The 27,332-nt window shown below is 49.3% G+C and overlaps 1 protein-coding gene and 2 long non-coding RNA genes across 4 annotated transcripts in view; 2 read left to right on the top strand and 1 right to left on the bottom strand.

The window, feature by feature from the left end:
• Window positions 1-1,816, bottom strand: part of LOC123587530 — a 40,328-nt gene extending 38,512 nt beyond the window's left edge. Inside the window, exon 1 of the long non-coding RNA XR_006707354.1 lies at window positions 1,718-1,816. This is a non-coding gene — a long non-coding RNA (uncharacterized LOC123587530). The remainder of the gene's footprint in view (window positions 1-1,717) is intronic.
• CD3H18orf63 (chromosome D3 C18orf63 homolog) overlaps window positions 1-2,892 on the top strand; it is a 58,060-nt gene extending 55,168 nt beyond the window's left edge. The window contains exon 18 of one of the 2 annotated variants that reach the window (XR_006707352.1): window positions 2,453-2,892. The gene's annotated coding sequence lies outside the window, so the exon portion shown is untranslated. Of the gene's footprint in view, window positions 1-526; window positions 1,721-2,452 lie in introns of those variants that run through there. The other variant, XR_006707351.1, reaches the window with a different exon arrangement.
• A 9,517-nt stretch (window positions 2,893-12,409) lies between these two features.
• On the top strand, window positions 12,410-13,918 carry LOC123587531. Its single transcript, XR_006707355.1, has 2 exons — window positions 12,410-12,840; window positions 13,363-13,918. It is a non-coding gene; the product is annotated as an uncharacterized LOC123587531 (long non-coding RNA).
• Window positions 13,919-27,332: the final 13,414 nt, after the last annotated feature.

The following is a 27,332-nucleotide window of genomic DNA, read 5'->3' on the forward strand; positions in this document are numbered from 1 at the left end:
TATTTAAAGTGTCTAAGCAGAATCATTTGGGAGAAAGAAAAGCTTTGAAGGTAAAAAAAAAAAAAAAAAAAAAAAAAAAAAACAGAGAGAGAGAGCCTATGAACCGCTTTGGATTTTGTTTTTAAATTGTTTTTTTAAAGTTTATCTATTTTTGAGACAGAGAGAGACAGAGCATGAACAGGGGAGGGTCACAGAGGGGGAGACACAGAATCCGAAACAGGCTCCAGGCTCCGAGCTGTCAGCACAGAGCCCGACGCAGGGCCCGAACCCACAGACGGCGAGATCATGACCTGAGCCGAAGTCGGATGCCTAACCGACTGAGTCACCCAGGCGCCCCGGATTTTGTTTTTAAAGAAAATTCCTAGGCTTTGAAACTGTCACCTTTAAGACAGAATAGTGCCCATATATTCCTATTGAGAATCTCCAGCTACCCAAGCAACATGTTTTTTGTTTTTGTTTTTTTTTGCATCCTAATCTTAAAATTCACATTTCTTAAACAACCAGTGGACTTATTTTGTCTTTCCAGCCACAGAGTTATGTAAAGGCTATTATTTTTCAAGAGAAGAGCACAGGACGATTAAAGAAGCCAGGCTAAAAGAGGAAGAAGCCAGCAGAGGTAGCAATAATTTGAAGTTCCGGCGCATTTCTGTGCTTAAAATAATCCACTTCCAGACTGCCCCACTTGCCACAGAACTGCGTCCTCACTGCCTGCCCACAGCTGCAGTTGGGGAACAGAACCATAAGAAACCGTGCTCCTCGGCAAGTAGCCCTTCCCGTCTGTTTCCTCTGCCAACACTGCAGGTTTCTCACACAACCAAAAAAACGTAAAAGTGAGGTGGAAGGTTGATAATAGAGAAACCAAGATAAAAACCAAAGAAGGCGGGGGGAAGGATGTGGGCTTTCTGCAGATAGTGCAGCCATCATTCCAGAAGCGGAAAATCAACGGCCAAGAGAAGTTTTTTATTGGACTTAGGCAACCAACACCTGACCAGTCATGTGGCCACTGGATGTAGTTCCTGTGTGGGGTTGGGATGTGAAATTAGAGGAAGCAGCATGGGACTCGCCTCCAGGATCTCACAGTGCACAAGGGGGGATGGTAGATACAACGCTGGCCCGCCCGCCCTACTTTCCAGAATCTGTGACATGTTGCCTTATGTGGCATAAAGCACTTTGCAGATGTGATTAGTTAAGGATCTTAGGTGCGGACACCATCTTGGAATATTTGGGTGGGTCCAATGTAATCACAAGGGTCCTTCTAAGGGAAAGAGGGAGGAAGGAGTGCGAGAGAAGACGTGATGATCAGGCAGAGGGAAGAGAAAGAGAGATTTGGAGATGGTACATTTCTGGCTCAAGAAAGAGGAAGGAGCCATCAGCCAAGGAACTGAAGGGCCTCTAGATGCTGGAAAAAGCAAGGAAATGAATTCCCCCCTAGAGCTCTTGGCTGGAACACGATCCTGTCGACATCTTGATTTTAGCCCACTGGGCCCATATCAGACTTCTCCACAACTGTAGGACAATTAATCTAGGTTGTCTTCAGCCACTACAGTGTGGTTATTTGCTACAGCAGCAGTAGGAAATTATACAGAAGGAGAAGAAATTAGAGACAGTATGTGCCCCAGCCTGAGTCCCCCCCACCCAGCCCCCGACCAGGGCACCAGCCTGAGTGCCCTCATAGTCACAACCTGATCAGGGCCTGGAAATAATAGTCTCTCCTTACCTGTCGCAGGGTGGTCACTGACCTCTGTTCCCACTTGCGGTGGGAGCGCCCTGCCCAAGGGTTTTCTTCACTCCAAAAACATGTGGTTGGCCCCTTCACCTCCATTGTTGACCACAAATCTTAAGAGACTCAAAAGGCCTTATGCTAGTCTGGAGAGATTGAATATTGTGGAAATCCTACTAGAGTATTTTTCAGTACCTTCCCCTTCTGTGGAAATAGGCGTGAGAATCAGCTCCTCCGGTGGAGAACCCACTTAGAATTCTCCGTCGGGCTAGGCACGTAGTATTTATGCTGCACCCACATGGCAGCAACTGATTAGAGACAGAAAGATTTACTCACAAGAGACACTTTCCAATAATACTACGAAAAATACATGTGGACAAGCCCTATATTAAGCATTTGGAACAGAAAAAGTTGATTTAAAGCCATTCACTGAAGGAGCCAGAAATAATTGCCCAAGAGGCTTGGGATAAAGCCAAAGAAAGCACAGAGCAAAGCCCACAAGAAACACACAAAGCCTACATGTACATTAACTTCAAAATGTGTAGCTTACAGACCAATTGAAGTTGGTCTTCCTGTCCTGCACCCTATTTAGAAAGAAACCAAAAAGGAGGTAATATACAGCCCCCCAAGTGCAAGTCAAGAGGTGTGAAGAACCCCCAGTGGCTCAGGGTGTAATCTGTACAGCAGGTTCTTTATGTGGCAAAGACAGAGCAGACTTCATTTACTCTGCAGGCTTTGATGGCAGGTGTGGCCACAAGAAAGATGGCCAGGTGGTACCGGATGGAGCTCTGCCCATCATTTGTGCCCCAGGGTGCCAAGTGCCGTGCTGAGCAGTGGGGACCCACGGGTGCACGCGGCCGTCCTGCACACTGCAGACCCCCACCAAGTGAGTAGGGGGTCGCAAGTGGAGCAGCTGCAGAGATGTAAGTATTAATTATAATCTCCAATGTGGAAGAATGACTTGAGGCCCCATGGGACACACTTGGTGCACAATTGGTGGTCTTGTCATACTCAGCCGATGGCTAAGCTAGAGTGTTTAGGTTGACGAAACTTTGAGGGTGGGCTGGGGAAGAGAGGGGCTGATTAAGCTTAAAGGATTTGGAGGGAGTGAGAGAATAAATAGGGATGAAACAGCAGCTGTAGGGAAAAGAATCTTGAAGAAGGAACAGAAATGTTTTAAAGGGGATTTTAGGAATTCATGTGATTTGCAATATAACATCCTTCTCCAGCATTCAGTAAAATGAACATCATTCATCCATCCTTCTGGAATTTGTGGGAGAATTTTGAGGTGCAAAGATGTGCAGGTTAACCACCTAACACGCATTTGGGCAGCGCAGAATGGAAATACCCAAGATAATAGTGGCTTAAATGAAATACATATGTATTCTTCTCTCATGTAAAGGAAGTCCGTAAGCTGTCCAAGGCTGGTCCATGATGGTCCATGATGATAAGATCCAAGGACCTTGCAATCTTCTGCTCCATTTTTCAAGTGGTGGCTTCCATACTCAAGAACACTTTGTTATCCAAAATAGCTGCTGGAACTCCGTTCATCAACATCAGGCTTCCAGGCAGCTGGAACCTGGAAGGTGCGAAGGGCCAAAAAAGTGTACCAGTTCTTTTCAATAAAATTAGGATTGTATTATTAAGGAAGAAGAGAATGGCCATTGCACACCAGCAGAGCGGTCTCTCACACACTTACTCTGGCCCGAGATCGGGACTGGAGTGAAAAGCAAGAATCTCTGTGAGTTCCTAATGTGGCAAAGCTGCCGTGAGGAGATACAGAAAGGTCCATGAGCCATAGAGGTGAGTGGGCTGGATTCTGGCTGGGCAAGTGCTGAGGGGTTCCCCAGGGGCTCCCATTGGAATTGAGTCTTGAGGCATGAACAAGAGTGTGCGGGCAAGAGGGGGGTGGCACTGCGCCAGGGAAAACGGGATGCCCCCACTGTTCAGACTGGCATCCTTCCGGCTCTGACTCCACCTCTGTCCTCTTCCTCCCGGCACATTTCTGGAAGGGGAGACTCGTGCACCACCGGCCCCTGCCCCAGCGCCCTCAGAAGCGACCACAGCTTTCTCCGTCCAGCTCTGCAGGGGCCAGGGCGCGTGCTGCCCTCCCATCCTCTCCCCACCTCCATCACTGCTGCCTCTCCTTCTGAAGAGGGGCCAACTCCCATTTTTCACTCCCAGACACTTCTGGAAATTCCGCCCCAAGTGATCAAGGATTCGAACCAACCTGCTCAGTGGAACCCATGGACCCTTGGCTACCCAAGAGCTCTCACTTGGAAAATTAGGCTCTACGTGTATGAAATAAAGCTTTGGTTTCTGTTTTGGGGTGGTGGGGGTTGTATTTTTTGTTTGGTTTTGTTTGGCATGAGGCACAGCAGCAGGGTCTCTGTGCTCTGGTCCAGAAGTTGTAGCCAGATTCTCGCACAGGGAGTCGTGACATGAGGCTTTTCTTTCCGGGAAGCGACTTTATTCCCGCCGGCAATGCCCAGATGGGTTGGTACCCAAAGAGCTGAGCCCCGAATGCCACGTGGCATAGTTTTTCAATATATTTTTTACTTCTTTGTCTCCCATATCTGGTAACATGCAAACATGGAGTCTGATTAAGTGGTCTCATGTAACAAGGTCATGAGGGATGTTGTCACGTGGGCATATAGCCAGGTTGCCTTGAGGTTTGTTTTTTTTTTCTTTCCTTAAGGAGGGGATCCTACCACATTCCCCCCTTTGATGCTTGGACCCCTCTATTTAGGGTCCAAGAGCATGATCTTGGTTTAGAGGTTTATATTTTTATAACATCATTACACAAGTTGCCCTCTTTTTTTAAATTAAGGCCTCAATGAGACTGGAGGCAGACCGTACCACCAGCGGACCAAAGGAGGGTGAGATTAAGCACCCTCCTAAATGAGGAGGAGCATTGACTTCCATGAGGGTTTTGGATCCTCAGAGAGTTGAAAAACATCCTCCAGATAACTTGCCGGGGTTCCAACCGGTCCAGGTCCGGACGGGGACATGAGCAACCTTTTTTCTTTGATCTGTGATCTCCTCTAGGACTCTCCTGTCATCATCTCTCTGTGGGCAACAGTTGCTCAGGTTAAGTTTTCCACAAACACCTCTCTCAGAAGCAATCAGGTAATCTAAGGCCAAGCAATCTTGATAGATGGCATTGAACATTTGGGTTTGCTGCTTGGCTGGTAAGTTAGGGGTTCTGGCAGTTTCATTGGTTATAATTTCTATTAACTGCTTGCAGTCTGATTATGCAGTTTAGTACATAAATGGGGGTGCGGCCATCCTCTGCCGAGGTGGCAGGCCCATAATACTGGATTATATGCTCGGGAGGCCATTTATTATCTTTTTAATTGTTAATTTTTAAGGCACACTCCTTTCTTTGAGTCTCCCTGTGCCCATACATTTGGACTCCCAAATGTTTCCCTCTGGCAAGTGGGAGCAGGAAGAAAGATGGACGAAGAGTTCCCAGCACATATGACCCTGACCAGACTGAGGGAAGTACCACATAGGCTGTCCTTTCATATATCTAGCATAGTTCACCTGGGACCCGCCATTTGATGGCTGCATTGACATTGTCTCAGGCCTCTCGGAGATGATAGAAGTCAGACAAGGAGTGGGGATCTGGTTCAAGGTGATCTGGGGGTCCCCCACCATTGGGTTTTCTGGGCAGTCGAGTTATAAAATCTTTGGCCTAGGCATGTTAAGTTTTTAACAAAGGCGACGATGAACTTTTTCCCCACAAGGCAAGACGGTTTTTCCCAATAATTGAGTTTTTGAGAAGCCAAACCCCGGTAGTAGAACTGGGGTATTTTGCTTTAGTATAAGGTTTGTGGGAATCTAATTTTCTAGTCTCTTATCGCCACTGTTTCCCCGTGTTGGTACCAACGAAGCATCCTGTCCACAAAAGGAGGGTGAGTGTTAACAGCCAAGGCAGCCTCGGCCAATCCTATGACAAAGAGTAGAGCAAGAATCACAATAATAGTGGGCAACAAGGCATGACAGTGCCTCACAGCAAGGAAACCTATAAAAATACGGACAGTCTTTTGTTTCATTGGACCGTCGGTTCCTCAAGCTTCTGCCGTGTGTAGATCAGTCAGCTTCCGGAGGGACTGAAGCAGGGCTGTGGTCTCCTGGAGCCTCTGGAGTTGCAGAACCTTCTGTGTGGTCAGCTTGCATGGCGTGGATGGATCAGAAAGGCACTCCCAGTTTCGAGATGCCGGCTTCACTCTGCCGTAGTGAACCCAGGGACCCGCTTCAGCTACTTTCCTGCATAGGGGTGGACAAAATGACAGTGAACGGTCCTCTCCAGAGGGGTTTTAGGGGTTGGACACTCCGCTCCTTCACCCATACAGCATCTCCTGGTTTAAAGGGGTGAGCGTCTGTGGTCAGACTCACAGGTAATCGCTCCCTGACCCAGCGGTATAAGGTGGTTAGGGTAGAGGCAAGGGCTCACATCTGTTGTCTTAGGGTTAGATTGCCTGTCTCATTTAGGTCCCCCCCCCCTTATGCCCTTGATAATGGGGGGAGGGTGCCCATAAAGGATCTCATAAGGGGAGAACCCCGTCTGCTTCTTCAGCCTCCCACCTGCAGCTGTAGTCTGCCTCCCTGAAGGCCCCTTCTCTCTCCCTGCCTAATGTTCACCCTTTCCCTATTTATTTCTCCCCTGGAACAGGGCCTGTGTCTGCTGTTAGGGAACAGGGACGATGACTGTTCTGGCTTCTTCAAGCTGATAAGGGACAGTGTAAGGGTACAGCAGTTAGAGTCTACCCAAGGGTCGGTCGAGTGGTCCCCCATGTGGTTTTACAGGAAGGCTGGCGGGCATGAGGCGGCATAAACATCAGCAGACACAAAGGGAAAAACACAAAGTGAAGATTATGCTGACCAACAAGATGGCATCTTAAGATAATGTCTACAGTTTGCAAACCTGTCAAACAACCTAGGAGAGACCCTGACTTCGCAAACAACATATGTCAAGGAATCTCTCGTTAACCCAGGTGACGGAGAAGCAGGCGAGCAGTAAGTAATCAATGGTGGCCCTATTTCTGAGAGTTTGGCCCTAACTTAATTAAAAAAAATTTTTTTTAATTTTTTTTAAGCACCTGATGTTTGTGAGGTGTTATTTAGAGTTTTGTCGAGTATAAGCAGTCTGCTTTATTTTGATGTGTAAAACTTTTAGGTAAATTTTTAGCAAGCCAAACCTGGGTATTATTTTACAAAGCAGAATTTGTGTTACGTTTTGTGCCTTTTCTGTCTTGTAGAGGAAGGCCTTTACCCAATTAGTAAAAGTATTAACCCATACAGATGTTGGAATGTTTTGTTTTGTTTTGTGTTTTTACCTTGGCATCTGAGTGAGACCTAATTCTTAGTCTTTCCTGGATAGTCTCCAGTTTCTTGATTGTCTGGGAGAGCAAGTTTGTGGTTGGAAGGATTATTTCTAAGACATACTTCACAGCCTGATTCCTACATGCAGAACTGTCCTTGACGAATTTTTTTAGTAAACATCCTTTGGGCCATTTGATAAATTTTGTCCCTCCCTAAATGAAAGGCCTGATGCTGTGTTTTAACAATCTTTTAGCTCTGTAAGCTTGGTAATGGTAATTGCCCTGCTCGGTTTGTAACCATTCCAAGGGCTGGAGACAGTGTCTAGAAGCCAGACCCCAGTTTATTTGGGGGGAGAGAGTAGGTGGGATTGAGTCTCCTTTAATAATTGATATAGCAGCAACTATTTTCCTGAGCCCAGGTATCTATAGCCTACAATGTTCAGTAATTTTCAAAAACTCACATAATTGTATATCTGTCCTGGAGTTAGTAGCACCATAGTCCTCATTTAGTTATACTGTTGCTTTCTAGCAAGGCCATAAGGCCCTCTGGCATTATCAGGAAAGAACGAGAAAAAATTAGGTTTCCCCATATACATCCCAAGGGCTGAGAGAAAAATTTAGTTAGAAGTTTTTCGAAGATGTCTCTAATCACCATGCTGCATTTGGATAGTTGGCCTGGAGTGGAAAGGGTGACAGAAAAGGTAGCTCTGGTGTTAAGAAGGAAATCAACCAGTTTTCATTCTATATTTAGAGTTACCCGAGGCTCTAGGTTTGATATACAGTTGCTTTAGGGGTGGTTTAACCATGAAGAGCCCCAGGCCCCGGTTAGTCCCTTCCAGGGACATTGGTTATCTGAGCCGTGGCAGATAGAGGTCCCCGAGGGCGTTCAGATCTCCAGCGATTGTCTCCACAAAAGGGGCAGGGTTTATGTGGTTTTCATTTTGGTTGTCCCCTCTGAGGAAGTTCTCATTTTAGTGCTCTGAATGGCCACATAAATGGCACTTGATGCCAGGACCTCGGGAAGTCCCGTCTGACATGGTGTATAAGGCCACAACTGAGGCCTCAGATTTTTTTTTAAGCTTCCTTTTCTGTTTTGTTTGTAATATACCCAACTGGCAGCTCGAAAGCGCTCCTCCAGGGTCCCTTCAAGGCCAACAGCCAAGTTTTGCATTTTCTCTTAGTGTCTAGGGCTGATTGACAAATTTGTCCTTTAAAATCATCTCAGCCATAGGGGTGCCAGGGTAGTAGCCATATATTTAATGAGAACCTCCCTCAACCTCTCCAGCAAGGCCATTGGGCTTTCATTTTGTGTTTGTAAAATAGTGGCTAATTTGGCATAATTTAAGGGCTAAATCTTAGATTTCCTTAATTTTTTTTTTTTTTAAATATATAGATTGAGCATCCGAGGAGGAGGAGGTTGAGGTGGGAGACTTCCTTTCCTCTTTTTCTAGGTCTGTTTTGGGTACAGGTATGGGGCCCTTAATTTCATCCCCTCCTGATTCCTGGACTTTAGAAAGGGTTGCCATTAAATTAGGATCCACCTTACATTGCTTACATATATCTCACTTTTTTTTCTTAAGGCCCCAAAACAACGAACATAGGGGAATTCTCCCCCATTTCCCTTCACATTTGCAAAACACGTCCAATTGTAGGATAGTATTGTCGTTGATAATTTCCTCTGGCAGTCAGGTTCCCTCTCCCAATTTGTATTGGGGCCAAGCCTTTGGGTAAAAGCAAATGAATTATAATGCATTCCAAAGGAGTAATGGCCTTGGCTGGGGAATTACCCATCTATAGGAAAAAGGAAGAAAATTGTCCCTTATCTCAGTTTCCTATAGCTGGCCCGGAGAAACCTCATCTCCTAGCCCTGCATTTTGGCTGGCTATGTGACTGGCAGCCAGAAGCCCTGTCAGTCTCATGAGGTGCTGGGAGTAGTCATTCTTACCCAGGCTTCACCTACCTCTGAGAGCTGGCCTGGTCTTTCCTGTTTTTTCTTCTTAGCCCTTCATTTCTGGCCTGTAGGACCTTGGGGGTATGGACCGTGACCAAGCAAGATTTTCCTGGTTGTTGTAGGATGCGCTAATTTTCTTTTGGTCCAACAGAAACTTACATATTGATCATTGGCCGTTGAGGGAGGGGGTTAAAGAGCCAGAGTCAAGGTCTATTCTATTCCCCTGCCTTTCTCAACAATGCCCACATAAATATGTTTCATCTATGTGGGTATCCATTTTTGGCATACAGTGGGCTAAGTTTAGTAAAATGGCTCCCATGTATCTTAGTAAAAGCTCTTTATATATTATCTATCCCTCCTATGGCAGAGGCATCCAGTCCTCTGCTGAACAGGAACAACACAAAAGTCAAGGATTTGGAGGCCAGCACCAAGGGTATTGCCATCATTTTCCCAGCCTTTGGACCAAAGGGTGAGGAATTTTCATCTCAACCCCGTGTACTTTTAAAATCCATTTATTTTAACCTTAGTCCTCCCTGACCACACATAAAATTTCTTCTTAAAGATTTTCCTTCACGAACCTTCCACAACTTTTCTTTGCATTTAGATTTAGTCCCAAGCCATTTCTCTCCAAATAACTAGTCTCATTTAGGACAAAATTACTTTCTTTTACCTTCAACAAAAATATATTTCCAGTTCTTATACCGTTCATATATCCTACTTTTTTACATACAGAGTTATTTTTCTTATTTTTATCAGTTTTAACTATAGTTAGCAGAATTTTAACTCTTAGAAGCCTTAGTCTCCTGTGAAAACTAAGTAGTAACCAATTGTGAACTCTATATTACTTTAGAGTTTTTTAAATGGCAAACTTATGAATCCATTAAGCACAAAGCATGTTTTTCAACAGTTCCAAATATCCTTAGTTTTTTGTTTTTTTTTTTAATTTTTTTTTTCAACGGTTATTTATTTTTGGGACAGAGAGAGACAGAGCATGAACGGGGGAGGGGCAGAGAGAGAGGGAGACACAGAATTGGAAACAGGCTCCAGGCTCTGAGCCATCAGCCCAGAGCCCGACGCGGGGCTCGAACTCACGGACCGCGAGATCGTGACCTGGCTGAAGTCGGACACTTAACCGACTGCGCCACCCAGGCGCTCCAATCCTTAGTTTTTTGCAACAAATCAAAAGCACAGACCCACATCTAGTAATTAGTGCTTTAGCCTCTTATCTCATTAGATATCCAATGAATTTAATCTCAATTTATCATGCAGGCAAAACTTTAACCTTTTAGGTTACCAAGGACTTTGAAAGCTATCTGAACAATTACCCGTGACTTTGAGACAGACACAATTAGGCATCACTTTAAGTCATCCTTTCGTTAACAAATTGAAACGGAGGTAACTTGAGCTCATTTGACCTTCAGCAAATCTAGGTAGAATAAAAGGGTTTTTTTTTCAATGTTGATAAACATTGTCTATCTCAAATCAGCAAACTTAAATTAGCTTAATACGTTTTACTTGAGTCCGCCTAAGACAGTTTGTTCCCCATGATTAATTTTTACCTGGAACATTGGTGGGGAAATCTGACTTTGGGGGACTTCACTCCTCAACATCTAGGGGGGAAGGAGGAGCCGGTTCTGCAGGCCGCCCCCCAGGTGGTGCAGAAACAGGAGGGAGGGAAGGAAAGGCAGAAGAGACGAGGTGCCAGCAGAAGGCAGAGAAGGAGAATTCCCAGTTTTAAATCTTGTCAGCTCAGACAAAGGAGCAGACTGCAGGTTTCCTTTGTTTTGTTCTCCACCGGTGCAATTAGGCAGTGCATGTCAGTCTGGAGAAGACAGGGAATTTCCCCGAAACAAAAGGAGTTTTGGCACCTGCTTGGGAATGCTCCTTATAGTCCCCGTTCTGAAATAGAGTAACCAGAGACGGTTGGCTCTAATTATCATAGTCATTGACCCAGGAAATGAAGGAGAGACAAGTCCCCACACAGTCACATGGCGACTCCAACCTGCCGCCCAGTGCCCAACGCTTTAGAGATGCAGCTTCATTCCTCATCCCTTGTGGAATTACTACGGCAACTCTGGGAGGTGATCAGGCTCCCCTTCTGCCTCTCATGGGCAGGACTGCCTAAATGAACCGGGTTCTTACCAGTCGGATGGCAGCTCCCTGAGCTGATTCCTGGGCCACACAGGTCCTCGCCCCCACGTGCCTGAAGGGTTAATCTCTTGCAGATCAAGCGGTCCACCTCTCCCAGGGCCCTGCATTTCGAATCCCTGGTGGCAAAGGAGGTGTAAATGCACTGTCTCTGAATCCCGGACGAGCCCCCAAGTAATGTAGCAGGATTCTCACACAAAGAGTCGTGACCCTGAGACTTTTCTTTCTAGGAAGCAACTTTATTCATGCTGGCATTGCTCAGTTGGTACCCAAAGAACTGAGCCCCAAATGCCACGTGGCGTAGTTTTTTATATGTTTTTAACTTCTGTGTCTCCCATATAGGGTAACACACAAACATGTAGTCTGATTAAGTGATCTTGTGTTACAAGGTCGTGAGGGATGTTGTCTCATACACATATAGCCAAGTTACCTTGAAGTTTCTTTTTTTCTTTCCTTAGGAAGGGGACCCTACCACAAAGTAGTCCAGTGTCCCATGCCCAGCCAGAGGGCAACCGTCTCCAGGGGAAGCCTGCCCAGGGAACTTTGTCTACCCTGAGTTGCCTAATGGAAAAATACTGCATCTCTGCTTTCTGATCTGCAATTATTTTATTGTAGCAAAATACACACTACATAAAATGTACCCTCTGAACCACTTAAAGTGTATAATTCGGTGGCATTCAGGGCACTCACTACCTAGTTCCAGAATGTCATCACCCCACAACAAAACCCCTACCCATTCAGCAGTCACTCCCCTTCTCCCTGTCGCACCCCCCCCCCCACTCCCAACTGCAGCTACTGGTGTGTTCTCTGTCTCCCCGGATCTGCTGGCTCTGGACATATCCCAAAGGAGGAATCATGACAGCATGTGGCCATTGGGATCTGTGGGATCTGGCTTCTTTCACATAGCAGAGTGGCTTTGAGGTTCATCCACATGGTAGCGTATGTCAGTGTCTCATTCCCTTTTCATGGCTGAGTGATATTCCGCTTGTGGAGAGACCACACTGGGTTTACCTACCCACCCGCTGATGGACATTTTGGTTGTTTCTGCCTCCGGGAGATTGTTCATAGAGCTGCTAAGAACATCTGTGTGCAAGTGTTTGTTTGAACACCTGTTTCCAATTCTTTTCAGTACATACCTAGGAGTAGAATGGCTGGAGCATATGTTAACTCTTGTTTCATTTTGTGACGAGCTGCCAAACCATTTTACACAGAAGCTGCCCATTTGCAGTCCCCCCAGCAGTGTTATGAGGGGGCCAGGTTTTCCACATCCTTGCCAGCATTTGTTATTTTCCATTGTGTTGGTGTAAAGTGTATCTCACTATGGGTGTAAAGTGGTACCTCACTGTAGTGGTTTGTTTTTTTCTTAAGTGGGCTCCACACGTAACGTGGGGCTTGAGACCCTGAGCTTCAGAGTCGTGTGCTCCACTGACTAAGCCAGGTGGCTGCCCCTCGCTGTGGTTTTGACTTGCGTTTCCTCACGGCCAGAAGATGTTCCACAACTTCTCCTGTGCTTCTCAGCAATTTTGAAAAGCTGCTGTTTCATCACATTTAAAGGTCATCTGAGAGAAAATTAATTTCATTTCTGCCACTGTTTCTTTTCACTATTTTTTTCTAAAAGACAAGAAGTTAAGTCCTTTCATGTTGAGGACTTTTTCTCAAAGCAGATACGTATTTATTGTAACCATGAAGGAAAGGTAAGAGAATGCCTTCCACTGAGCAATAGTCAATTTTGTAAAAACCCTGGACATTTTATTACCCGAACAGTTGACTCGCATTTTCTCAATTTCCAGGAAAGGAGCAGAAAGGCTTTCTTTTATCGTGTGTTTTCCAGCCTTGTCCCGTGTAGTACCTTCCCCTGCAAGAGAGCAATCAGCACATCTACAAACTTGTAGTCTATAAACCTGTAATTAGCATGCACGGAAGTCGTCTCTGCCAATCTAGAAATGCCACTGGCATTTTCTCTCCGGTGGCTTCATGCCGTGCCTGTTCTCTGTTTTCCAAGGCAGAGAATAAATATGCAATTTTACCTTAAATAATAATTGAACAAATCAAGAAGATAAACAGGCTACTTAGGTTTACAACACACACACATCCAGTCATGCTCATCTCTCCAACAATGGAGAGATTGCAGGTGGTACCTGAGCGTGGGTGACCAACCGCCTCGTTGCAGTGCACACGTGTGTGTTATTAATAGGACATTTGCTTTTGCTACCTAGGACCGCTTCGTTTTTCTTTGAACACCATGGAAGGGATATCAGTAAGAAGAACGTTCTTGCACCGGGAAGACCAAGAACTTTCTACCTTGGGATGAAATGCCACCTGCAGGCTCCTGCTCAGAACACAGTGAAGCTAGGAGAAGGCCAAACCCCGACAAGACCACGTGCAGGTGTCCAGGGCCAGAATGAGACCAGGACCAGACCCTGAGCGATGGGGCCAGCTAGGAAGTGGGTCTTCCCGCCTCACAGAAGGTGGGCTTTCCAGATGGTAACACCCAGGATCTGTGAGCGGGCAGCAGGGTGTGGGGGAGGAGGCAATGGCTGCTTTTTATGCCATCAAGTTCAAGGAGTTTCTAACACACCAGTAGCAACTATGAGGGGAAATTGACATATTTATAATGTCTTTGAATACACAGTCTTTGTAGGTCTTTACACCAAAGTCTTCTTTATGCCCCTAAAATGGTATTTTCTTCATAAAGGATATACACGTCTCTTACTAAGTTTATTGCTAAGTATTTTGTTGCTAGTTTGCTATGATAAACACCATTTCTATCAATTACATTTTCTAATCATTTGTTGCCTCTTGCAAAATGGCTAAATTTTATATTAATTATAATTAATTCTTGATTTTTTTTTATTCTTTAATCCTCTTGGTTTTCTAAATCCTAAATTCTTTCCAGTTTTCTACATATGTGATCATATTACTAAAAAATAATGACTGTTTTATTACTTGCTTCCCATTTTTACCATTTTTTATTTGTCCCTCTTACATGGTGGCATTGTCTCTGACCTCCATGCAGTTCGGCGGGGACTCCTTCCGGCCTGGCGTCCTATTCCCCCTTAGCCTGCTATTTGATTTGGTTCCCTTTTCCTGCATTTCTGTTTTCCGTTGGATTTATCAAATTCTCTTCAGTTCCCCTGTCTTTTCTCTCCTGGTTGGGAAGTTACAGTTAGTATTTCTATTCCATTTTAACATGCATTCTTAAAAAACAGGTTCTTATAAAAGCTCGGAGTGTGAATTCCCGATTTATCCGCCCCCCCTGGGCAGGCCCAGCGCCCCACAATACTCTGCTTGGATGGCTCTGGATCAAGCCATTCTGAACTGCAGCTCGTCATGGGTAGCTTCAGCCTCTTCCAATCCAGGGAATTCTGGTTTCAGGGAGCTTTCCACACAGTGATGCCACAGACAGCAAATGAGACAGTGGGGAGTCACAGTACCCTGACTGGGGATCTAAGGCTTGCCAGGCGGTTCTGGAAGCTGCCCCTCCCTCTCTCAGTGGCCCCATCTTCCCCAGGAGAGTGAAGGGATTGGCCTCTGGTTAGCCACTGCAAAACTCCACCAAAAAGTCTGTGACACATTCCATTCCCCCCCCACCCCCACCCCCGGCTTCCACGAAAATCCTGGCGAGTGTGAACACTGATGCTGCAGCCTTCCTAGCTGAGCTAAACCAACACAACCCACATTTCCCTCCAGTTGCCTCCAGGTGGCCAACATCCACTTGAATGTTATTGCCCAAACAGAAGACTGGAATTCTAATTTTCATAACAGGGTGAAGCTTGGCTTTTCTCCCCAGAAAGTCTGGTTGACTTGAACTTCCTGATTTAAGTCCTATAAATTTCAGTAGCTAAATTAAATGCCACTCTCTCCCCCTCCCTCCTCCCCCTCCCCCCTCCCCCTCCCTCCTTTCTCCCAAACCTCCCCCATACTCCCCTCCCTTCTAGCCCTCCTCCCTCCATCCTCCTCGACACCTCCTTCTCTCTCTCTCTCTCTCTCTCTCTCTCTCTCCCCTCCCCTCCCCCCCCTCTCCTAACACAATAGAGTTTTCCATGAAATCTCCCTGCAATTCCTTCTTCACATTCAAAATTAAATTTAGTTCAAATTCCTATTCTTTTCTGGAACAAAATCACTCCCTCTGAATGTCTTCATTCCCCATTCCTTCTCATTTTCCACATTGTTTTTAATTTATTTATTTTAATCCCACCTTGTTTTTAAGTTTCCCCAAATTTGTCCTTTTAACAAATGGTCCCATCGTCCTTCAGGGGATCCATTCCCTTCTCATCGGACACACCCTTTAGTCCTTTTTTCAGAAAGGGCTTGGCCTGGCAAATGCCATAGGGAGAGGTGTTATTTCATGGTTGTTCTTAACAGAGAAAGTCAGCTGAAGCTGACAATTACTTTCTTTCAACATGGTTGATTGGCATTTATTATTACCGATGAAAAATCTGGGTTTTTTTAGTTTTTTTAAATGTTCATTTATTTTTGAGAAAGAGAGAGAGAGAGACAGAGCACGAGTGGGGGAGTGGCAGAGAGAGAGGGAGACACAGAATCCCAAGCAGGCCCCAGGCTCCAAGCTGTCAGCACAGAGCCCGACGCGAGGCTCGAACTCCTGAACCGTGAAGTCATAACCTGAGCCAAAGTCAGACATTTAACCAACTGAGCCACCCAGGCACCCCTGAAAAATCTGTTTTTAGTCAAATTGTCATCCCTTTGTAAGGGGATGTTACCTCTCTCTAAAGTTTGTCTTTATCTTTAGTATTCACAGTTTCATTGTGATGAATCTGAAAGTGGAGTTGTATTTATTTTTCCTATTTGGGACATTGTGTGCTTCTTCAACCTCAAGACTTATCTTCCTTAAATTCTAAAAATGCTCAGGCTTCATTTCTTCAAATAATTCACCTTCCCCATACTCTGCACGCCTTCCTTCTGAAGGAAGGGATCCTCACTTGCGGGCCAGTTGACATACCCCGTAGGCGTGCGTTGAAAGTCTTCGTTTTGCCTTGTGGGATGCTCCATTTCCCTCACATTTTCCCTCTCTTTGGCTCTCTATGCCGGCAGGGGACTTCCCTAGCTCACTCTTCCATTCACCAATGCTCTCTTCCGTGGCATCTAGCTCATTGTGCTGCCAGCTGGTGAGTCTTCATTAGAATAACCATCCGTCCCATTCCTAGAGTTTCTTCTCATTCCTTGCTAGGTCTTCCTGTGCTTGTTTCAGTGCCTCCTGTGTTGTGAGACGTTGAGCACCCGTACACTGACGTCCCTTCTGGATTTTTCTGTCACTGGTGCTCCCGGGGAGGTTCTCTGTCTTCGCCGCTGCATCTGTTTGCTCTCACGTGGCACCTTGTTTCTTTGCGTGCTGCATACTACTTGGCTATGAGGTCAGTTTAGTGTGAGCTGTCTCCACATGCAGTCCTGCACCTGCCCCAGGATGTGGGGGTACTCTTTGGGGCTCCCCGGGTTTCACTATTTCCGGACCAGGCTCACATGTTGATTTCTGCCCCTCACAGGTGGTATGATTCGAACCCTACCTGCAAGTGGCCCAGAACTCTGCTCTTTTCCCACCTGTGACCCAGAGTGAGAGGCATGCTTCTGAGCCACATCCCCAGGCAGATGGGCAGAATTTTCTTACTCCTGCTCACAGATGGGACAGCCTTCCCTGGCTCCCCAGGAATGTCAAATTCCAACTCGGCGCTGTACTTGGCAGATGGGGCAGCAGAGAGAGGGCACCTGCGGTCTCATCTCCTTCCTTCCTGCAGGTGAGGCAGATTCAGAGAGCCCGTCAGGCCTCTAAGTTGCCATCCTGCTTCTCAGCTGTATCTTTGAGTTCCCCTGTCTTTGGCCCTGGAGAATTTTCCACTTGGATCTGCATTTCCAACTGTGTTGTTATGTTATCAAGCATTTTTCTGTGTTTGGAGAGGGGTCACCATGTGGGGGGAGAGGGGGTCTCTCATATCAGCTCCACCCACGTGTCATGTCGACCAGAAGTCTGAGATCATGGGGCAGAGTTGGAATCTTCAATTAATAAGACAACCAAGTCCAGCTCGAAAAACAAAAACCCAAAGATGCTGTCTGAGTGCCAGCAGCCTACTCGTCAAGCCTGGAGCCAGCTGTGCCCCACTGGCTGGAAAGGAAATCAGCCTCTGTGCCTCCTTTGAACCCCAGGATCCAACACCGCACCAGGCCCCCCGGGGGCTCAACCGATGGGCAGCTGCTTCCTGCAGGTGCCTCACAGACGCCTCCCACGATTCTCAGAGCTTCTGCAAGGAGGCATGTCTTTAAACCCCACTTAGAAATGCAGACTAAAAAAAGTCGCTTGCCCAGGTCATTCACTAGAAAATGGCAAAGCTGGGAATTCTGTCTGAGGTCCATCCGGGTCCAAAGTCCACGTTCTCGGCCACTACGGAAGGCACTCTGGGGCCTTCCGAATGTTTGCTGGGCAAACGAGTATGGAAGCAGGAGAATTAGTCTGCATGGCTTCAGGGGTAAAATAAGATTCACGGGCAGAAGCTAAGGGCAAACGGATTTTGACTCGTGAGAAATTTTTATACCACTTAGAACACTCTTACGGGCCTGCTTGGACGGTATTGAGTTCCGGGCACTAGGAAAGCTCAGGTGGATGGGGCAGCCTGGCAGGGGTCCTGCGGACAGAATTCCAACAAGTAGCTGATCTGAGCGATTAGACAGATGGCTTTAGGTCCTTCCGACCCTGGATTCTGGAACGCTGGGACTCCAGCAAAAGCTATTTTCACATCTATTCAGAGCCTGCCATTCACTGGACTATAATGCCTCCTTTGATCTAATTGATGACCCAAATAGCTTGAAGCGGCTCTCGGCGGGTGGCCTATCATGGTGCGGGGTATCCAGTTCCCAGAGCCTCGTACACTGGGTGTGTTTTCTCTCCACCGTGGGCACCGAGATCAGGATAAAGGCGATCTCTCCGGGTGGGCCCCCAGCCGGTCCCCACGTGACAGTCTCACGGCCTCGCTAGGGAGGAAAGGGGAGCAGAACTGAGAAGGGGAGGAGGAAAGAGAAGAAAAGACAGAGGGGTGGGGTAGAGGGTGCGGGGGCCCAGGAAGGAGGGAGAGACAGAGCTTTTTGAACTGTTTCCCAGCAATTGATTTTGATTACCTTCTGCTTCCACCACTGCAGAGGGGAGCTCCATATGCCTGTGCTGACTCAGGGGCTCAGGTGACAGGATTGATGCCCACTCGGTCCCCAATCCAAGGAGACTGATTAGCTACCTGCTCTGGGGTCCACGAAGCAGGACGTGAGTCACCAGGGTGAGTGGGGGCGAAGCCGCGAGTGTGAATGTCCACGGGGATCATCAGTGAGTAGGGTCGCTACATCAGCTCCAGCAGCCCCTTTCAGCCTTCCAGAGATTTCTGCTCCCGTGTCCACATCGTACGCGAGCCTGTGGCTGAGCCCAACGGCCAGGGCCCTGGTGGGAACCAGTCCCCCACCAGGCCCGCTGTCCTGTGCTGGCTGTTGCCTTCACCTCCACAGCCCTGCCTTCCCAAGGGCCCTTGGCTCTGTCCGTCCCCCACCCACCAAGGGGCCTCAACTCTGGGAAAGCACTTCTGCCCTCTCAGAACCCCCAGCTTGGTAACCCCAAGACATGGGCACCCTGACCCGCCCCCAGAGGGCTGTAGGTGAAGAACAAGAAAGAAGTAACAGCCACCACCAACAGGTGACAGCACCAAAAGGGCCTCTTCTGCTGGTTATCCATGAAGGAAGAGGACAGATCAGGAATTATTACTAAATCCCTCCTGGGGCTGTTGTTTTCACTATCATGCCCCCCCACCCCATGCACAGTTCACCCTAGAAGCCGACTGGGAAGCCTGCATTTGAGAGGCCCGGTGGTGACCCCGGGAGCAGTCCTGCTACACACCCAGCCTCCCAGGGCAGACGGGGGTTCATACAGGACGGTGCACCTGCTGCGGAGGGGGGAAGGCTGTAAATGGTGTCGCTGTTTCTGTCTTAGGGAGGGGCCTGCACAGGATGGAAGCTTTGAGCATTAGCGTTTTAGAGAGGATATCACTACGGTCTGAATGTTCACGTTAGCATTTTGTTTTTATTTTATTTTGTTTTATTTTGTTTTGTTTTATTTTATGGGGGGAGGGGCAGAGGGAAAGGGAGAGAGAGAATCCCAAGCAGGCTCCACACTCAGCGTGGTGCCTGATGTAGGCCTCGATCCCACAATCCCAAGATTATGACCGGAGCTGAAATCAGGTTGGACGCTTAACCGACTGAGCCACCCAGGTGCCCAGTATCCATTGAGGATTAGCATGTTAACAATTTATTTATTTATTTTTTAATGTTTATTCTTTAGAGAGGGACAGAGAGACAGACAGAGCACGAGCAGGGGAGGGGTAGAGAGAGAGGGAGACACAGAATCCGAAGCAGGCCCCAGGCTCTGAGCTGTCAGCACAGAGCCCGACGCAGGGCTCGAACTGATGAATGATGAGATCACGACCTGAGCCGAAGTCGGACACCCAGCCAACTGAGCCACCCATGGGCTGTCCCCTCAGAATTCATAACTTGAAGCCTAACCCCCAAGCTGATGGCATTAGCAGCCGTTGCCTTTGGAAGGGATGAGGCTGTGAGGGTGGAGCCCCATGAATGGATCAGTGCCTTTGCAGGAGGCCCCACAGCACCGCCTCGCCCCTCCCACCATGCGAGGACGCGGCGAGAAGACGGCCAGATGGCCACCATGAACCAGGAAGTGGGTCCTCCCCAGACGGAATCTGCCAGATCGTGGGCTGCCAGCCTCCAGAACTGTGGGAAATGAGCGTCGTTTGCAGACCCCCAGCGTGAGGCGTTCTGTGCTGCAGCCCAAGTGGACGCAGACAGGTGTGGAGCCCTGGCCGAATTTCTTGGGTGCTCATCTTCAGATCTGCGGTATCCCGAGGCCGTCCACAAACACTTAAATATTTCCTGCTGCTCACTGAGCGCAAGGTCCCTGCACAAAACCCAGCTCCTCTGTGTCATCCGATCTGAGCACCGGCCCAGACTAAACAGGAGGAAGCAGGGGACACACGGTTCCAACATGGAGCACGCCCGCCCCCCTTCTACCCTGTACCTGGGCCAGCATCGTCTCGGCAGAAATCACGTCTGGGCTGCAGGGTTTCCTAGAGAAAAAGGCACAGGTCGCCCTAGGTCCCCCGGGAGGCCCCCAAGGTCAGGGTCAAGGTCCTCTTGGCCTTTGCCGCCCCAGGGCTGGCACGGTGGGCGCCCAGGGGCCCCCACGTGTTGTCCGGCCAATCTGTGTGTTAGAAGAGCTGGCCCGGGTTTGAAATTTGTAGGACGTAAACCCTGTGAGCCCTGCCGGGCCGCTGGGGGCCCCAAGGGTGCGGGTTTCCTGTGTTGATGTGCCCGCTGAGCTCCTGGCAGATGGTGTCGGGCTCACGCTTACGCTCAGGGGCCGGGGGCCGGGTGGAACCCCTAGCATGTTACACACCTGTGTCCTCCAGGCACGGTATTGTGAACTGCTCGCCACGCACACTGAGCGAAGCCTTGCATTTTCGTGGGGGAAACCCGTTTGTAACCCAAGGCGGGGCCTCCCCCAAAGCTCTCCAGGCCGCCTGGCAGCTCGGATTGAGGAAGACGCCTCAGTAACGACACAGACAGGATCATCTGTTCTCACGTGTTTTCTCAGTCAGATTCTGCTGGCCCCGCAGACTTGCTTCTCTTTGACCCCACAGCCTGGCCTGTACTTTCCCCTGATTTCTGCCGTTTGACTTGGATGAGGACCAGACCCCAGAGCGTCTCTCCGCTGTTGTCATTGGTGTCCAGCCACAGGGCCACTCTCTAGATAAAACCTCCGGAGCACGGAGCCAGGACGTGGAAGGTTCCAGATGGAGTCATTTCACACGGACACAAGAATCTGGGTGACGTCAGCTGTGGGGCCACAGCAGCTTTTCCTCTGGCCAGGGCCCCCTTGCAGGAGATCTGCAGACAGGAGCCGGCAACTAGAGGAAGGGGCTCCCGGCCCACTTCCCCAGTTTCAGAGCTGGGATCGTCTGGGAGCGTGTCCTACACGATGGCCACATTGAAACGATGGCCTTCACGTTGCCATGTTGGATAAAGACAATAACCATCAATGCAGGCAGGAAACAAGTTGGAGAGGCCATTCCCAAATGGCAAGGTCAAGTCCTGGGATGCTAGGAGCTACCCGAACTGCGGGCCTCACATCAACACTGTCTCTCTGTTCACGGGGGCTCCAGTCTGGAAAACGCTGTTCTCCAAAGCCACTCAGCATTCATTCGAGTCCCACCTCCATCCGTGCCAGGCTCTGTGTTGTCCTGAGATGTAGACGGCCGCAAGCCCTGGGGGCCCTGGCTGCGTGACGGGCTCTGTGCTGAGTGCCTCTCGTGGGGACAGCATCTGTAGCCAGACGGAGAGACTGGGGCTCGCATGCATGAGTGGTGACGCAATCTGAATCCACCCGTGTATTTCAGCACGTGCTTTGTTGCCTTCAGGCCCCAGTGAAGTCTGGGAGCGCTAGCTCCCATCTGTGTTTGGTTCAAGGGAAACCACCTAGGCAACAGTGGTCTGGGTGTCCTGGTCTGCTCCGTGGGCCTCTCATGTGGACACCAGTGCGCAGTCCGGACCCCAAGCCGCCAGGCTCCTTAAGTACTCCGTGCAACGTAGGGTGAATCGTCTCCAGCTGAGAGCAGCCGGAGGAACTGGGATTTAGTGAGGACTAGGGGCTGCTCCAGGGGCCCAGGGACACACGTCATCATTCCTGCATTTTCCGTTCCGACACAAACACAGACGGCTCCTTGAGAGTCTGCGCCGTCTCCAGAGGCCCTGATGGCGATAACCTCCCTAGGGGTCTCCTCTTGGCTTCATGCCGGTCCCACAGCTTTGCAAAGCTCGCGGAGAAGGAACGCGTTCCCACACACTCAGAGTAGGGGCTACAGACACCCATTTTTAAGCCGGTTCCAAGCATTAGCTGCTCAGAGGAACTTTCCAGCTCAAGTGACTTTATTTGGTCTTGGAGACAAAAACATTATTCACTTCTTGCCTTAAGGGAAAAAAAAATGCTTCTCTTTTTTTAGTTATTTAAGGTCAATGACTTGCTGTTCATAATCTTGAGGTACTTTTAAAAGATACCGCCTTTCTTTCAACCTCACCAACGAGACCTTGCGGAAAGGCTCTTGCTGTGATTTGCCATCTGCTAGTCTCGCTTCGGATCCCTCCCTGACCGTTCACCTTCATGAAATCTGGCTTCGCAGAAGAATGCAGTTTCTCGGGGCAGTGGGGCTTTAGGTGAAAAGGACAACATCGACCAAGTGAAAATCGAGGATTCCCTTTTGGGAACTCGCGAGCTCAGCAGAGAGCCGACTTCTGTGGACAGGTTGAAGCAATGATGACAGCCGGCGTGGGGCTGCACGTCCCTGTGCCCCCAGCGCTCGCCACCGTCCGTGCCCGTCAGCCTCACGGTCACTCACAGAGGGGGGCAGACATGCATGGCGCACTCGCCTCTCCCTCAGACACATCCCTGCAGAAGCAGGTGACGCTTCTCCCCGGAGCTTTCCTGACCTTGTCCCCCCCCCCCCCCCACTGCCCTCCCTGGGCTTTGCTTTCTTACACCGGTGGCCCTCGCTTGCATACCCAGTCCTATCCTCCGCTCCAAAGTTCACTTGCTCGTCAAACAGAATGGTCACCACTCTGTGCAGCTGATTTTAGTCACATTTAGGAGGTTAGTGAATTTGTTAAATGTCTGCATTTAGACTGGCGTTATGCTGGGCTGGCTGGTGGCCCCCTCAGGTGTCCGAGTCCTAACTCGCAGAAGCTGTGAACGCTTCCTTATATGACGGGAGGGGCTTTGCAGGTGTGACCAGACCTTGAGATGGGGAGGTGACCCTGGAGGTTCGGTGGCCTGTAGAGCATCACAGGTGTCCTTCCTTATAAGGGAGGCAGGTCAGCCTGTGGAAGAGAAGGAGGTGCTGTGACCAGGGGAACAGAGGCAGGTGTGGAGAGGCCACAAGCCAAGGGACCCAGCAGCCACCGGAAGCTGGAGGGGGTGAGGAAGGGGCTCCCCCCGGGAACCGCAGGAGGAACCAGCCAACACCTTGACTCCAGCCCAGTGAGGCTGGTTTGGCACCTGTTACAGCGGCCACGGGAGACTAAAGCAGGGTGACATGATGTGTGAGCTCCCTGAAACGAGTGTTTACTTCTCCGGAGGCCAGTCCTTGGGACTGGGAATTAATCTGCACGTTGCGGGGTGCGGTAGAATGCAGGGCAGATTCGTGAGGGGCCCCTCACCCACGCCCAGCGGACCCCGCGTCGGCTGACTTACACAAACGTCACTTCACACTGATTAGCATTAGTCCGTTTTTAAGACGTCCTGCTTGATTTTCTTCCTGTACCAGCATTTGGCAAACCAACCAGCTGATCGTCAGAATCACGTGGGGAAGTTCTTGTGTTGTTTTTAGCAGATTCCGGAGTCACCCCTAGGGATCTGATTGGGAAGGTTCGGGGCCTGTGCACTTGGTCTCCGGGGAAGTCTCACGCTGAGCCAGCCTGGGGAAACTCAGCTGCACACGCTTCCGTGGTTACTCACTTCTGACCACCCTGCTCCCTCTGTGTTGAAAGCTAACTGTGTATCTGCTGCTTTCCTAGATTGGATAATATAAGAAACCATTTGTTTACTTCCAAACACCCTGCATTTATAGCCCTGATGAAATCTGTGTTGAATTGGGCCCAGCTCCAGAGACTTGATTCCCTCCAGAGGTAGGATTTCGTGATCAGTTCCAGAGGCTGGTAACAATCCCGGCTGAGAAAGCCTTCATCGCCCTCAACTTAAAGTCCCTGTTCTTTAGGTTAAGTCTGGCTCGTCATCTGACGTGTTTATTGAGCACCTACTGTGTGCCAGGCACTGGAATATGAAAGAGAACTAAACAGATAAAAAGCCCTGGCCTTTGAATCTACATTTGGCCATCCCATCCTGTCACCCCCCAATCTGAAAGGCTCCCGAAAGGTGCCGACCACTGTGTATCGGATTTGTCCTCTCAGGGATGGGGAAACAGAACCCACCCTATCCTCTCCAGTCATTTCTAGCCCACCTCTGACCCTGACCCGCTCGTCAGCCTTTGGCCCTTCTCTGCCTTCCCTGCGAGCTGCCCTCTTCCTACTGGACCCAGGCAGCACACGGACGATTTCTGGGGCAGCTAAACTACTACGTGGGTGCCTGTCATTATATATCTGTCCAGACCCGCAGAGTGGACCCTAACACAGCAGCCGGTGGGGGTGTTGACAGCAGTGGGGCTGTGCATGTGTGGGGCAGGGAGTCTTGGAAACTCTGGACTTTCAGTTTTGCCGTGAACCTAAAACTACTCCTAAAAAATAGTCTTTTCTTAAATATTTTTATTTTATTTTGTTTTTTTATTTTTAGAGACAGAGAGAGAGAGGGAGAGAGAGAGAGAATCCCAAGCAGGCTCCACGCTCAGCTTGGAGCCCAACCTGCAGCTTCATCCCACGACCCTGGGATCATGACCTGAGTTGAAATCAAGAGTCTGGTGCTCAACTGACTGAGCCCCTGACGTGCCCCCCAAAATAGTCTTTCTTTTATTTTTTAATAACATGGCTTGGTGCAGAGCTAAGATGATTCAATTCAACACAGACTAACTCTAAAATCTCACACAAACTTGTATAGACAATGGGGATTTTATTTTTTTTTATTTTTTATTTTAGAGAGAGAGAGACAGAGAGAGAGAGTGAATGGAGGAAAGGCAGAGAGGGAGGGAGAGAGAGAGAGGATCCCAAGCGGGCTCTGTGCTGTCAGTGCAAAGCCCAACACAGGGCTTGATCTCACGAACCGTGAGATCGTGACCTGAGCCAAAATCAAGTCTGTCGCTCAACAGACTGAGCCCCACAGGCTCCTGACAAAGGGGATTTTAAAGTAGAAAGCTGGTGAGATCTTTGGTGGGTGTTGGGAAGACGGCTGGGTGGGGGTTCATTGAGCCAGCATGGAATTGTGGGACCCGTTAAGACCATGTGGAGACAGCAGCCCCTCCGGCCTCACTGTTCCCAAATCATCTACCTGCAGAAAGTGCAGGACCAGCAAATTCCTTCACAGACCTGCGGAAAGCATCAGCCCACCTCCTCTTACCACTGAGTTTTGCCGAGACAGTTTCCAGGCACCGCCCTTCTGGGCTTGGAGGGGGGGAGCAGCTCAGCAGTCCGCCGGTGACCCCCCCACCCCACCCCGCCAGGAGGCAGGGAACTCTACCCAGTGGCCTTCTGGGCAGACTGCACAGAACACAGCCTCTCCGGGGGCAGATAGTTTGCCTTGCCTTATGAATGACCAGTAGGCTCCAGCCGCTGCGTTAGGCACCCAGACAGGGTCTCGTATGCTGTGCGTCTCTCTCCTTGACTCTTGTCCACTCACACATCCATAGACACCATTTTCATTTGCTGTTTTCACTTTCCTTTCCCGGCCAGTTTCTTTGTTTAGGCCCCGACGAGCCTTCTTTTATTGACTCCCACGTATTTCTTGCAAGGAATCAGAAGGCTCACCGTCAATTTCAATTTCCAAAGCTGGTAGCAATTGAGATAAGTGCTCTCTTCAGATCAATACTTCCTCCTGTCTTGACATCGAGCTATTAATAATTACTTGGTGTATGATTTCACTGGGGAAAAAAATAGAAGCCAGTGGGACTACAACATGTGGCTATAAAACTAGCTGGTTTTCTTTGAGATGGGTTTTATGGAGAAGCCACAAACGCTCAAAAGAAGCAGAGAGATACTCCAGTTTACTGCATCCTCACTAGCCGCTGGGCTTATTATCACATCGCCCGAAATTAGGTCCCTTTTGCGAGAATCCCTTGAGTGACTCTTCCTGCCACCTATGGAAAACGGAACGCCCATTTTTCTCTCCACGGTTTCAAATGCTTGGTTTTTCTGGCCTTCAGCAATTTATCCAGCATTATATGTTATTTACGATCGCTAATTGACGGTTGGGGTCCCTTCCTACTTGACTGAAAGGTTTTCTTCATGTGAATGAAGAATGAGGAATGAATTCCACTCTTCAGTTATTCCTCCAGGGGCTGCCCCGGTGCCCCTGCAGCCACTCCTCTGTTGGGCCCCCCACATTAGGATTGCCCCCCAAAACCCCAGTCCCAGCCGTGGGGACACCAGGCACCCCTCTCCCAGGCCTGCCCCAGCCCTCCATTCTCCACACGGCCACCTCATGAAAGAGCCTCCCAAGGTTTTCGAACAACAACGAAGGGGAATTACCAGGTAGTGAGGGACATTTGTCAACGGGCCAAGGTGGCGCCACTGCGAAGGTCCAAGGGGAAGAGGGCGCCAGAAGATGCTGGGATCCTCACAAAGCTACCTGCCCAGCAGCAGGCTGGCTTGTGAGCCCAGTGGCCGGGACGTGTCCCCCCTGCTGGAGCTGGCCTTCAGAATCCGTCCTGAGGGTGTTGGCAGACCAGGCGAGGCCGGTGTGGGCTCCCCTCAGTGGCCCCCTCAGTGCCTCCCCAACCTTTTCTTCCAAACATGGAGCTTGCAGAAACTGGTGCGATTCACACGCACACACACACACACACACACGCGCGTGCGCACGCACACACCCATGCTGAGCACACACAGTGCACGTGTGCACACACACACTCCCATCTCAGCCCCAACGAGGAGCGGCCGTCAAACCCGAACAAAAGATGCCAACTTTTCCCCAAGGACGATTTACGAGGTCATGATGTGTAGGGAGCCGGGAGTGCGTCCCCACACCATGGGCAGAGCAGTGCAAAACACTTCCGGATTCTGCTTCGCACCTGCCGAGGATAAGAAACGGACCCATTTCTAAGGCATCTCCCTCTGAAGGGTGGCTGTCTTGACCTCACAAAACCCAGGTAAAGCTTTAAAACGGTGCTTACTTCCTCTCAGCTCATGGGTGGAGGTGGGGGGTGCTGGGGGAATGTGATTTGCCCCTTTCACTCCCACACAAAAGGCCTGCAGTTTAAAAGGAAACTCCCCTGATGGGAAGAGGGTTGGGGAGGACCCCACGTCTGCCCGTAACCGCCCCCCCGCCACTCCTGACTGTCTCACTCCCAGCACTGAATGTTCTGCAAATTTTGGCTGGTGGGCTCTGCTGGTGTGGCTGTGACGATGCGGCACCCCACTGGGAATGGTCCCCAATTCCCGCACGAACCTGTGTCATTTATACATGCAGCACCTCCATGAA

The sequence above is a fragment of the Leopardus geoffroyi genome, chromosome D3, assembly GCF_018350155.1.
Source record: "Leopardus geoffroyi isolate Oge1 chromosome D3, O.geoffroyi_Oge1_pat1.0, whole genome shotgun sequence".
In the NCBI taxonomy this organism is placed as follows: Eukaryota; Metazoa; Chordata; class Mammalia; order Carnivora; family Felidae; genus Leopardus; species Leopardus geoffroyi.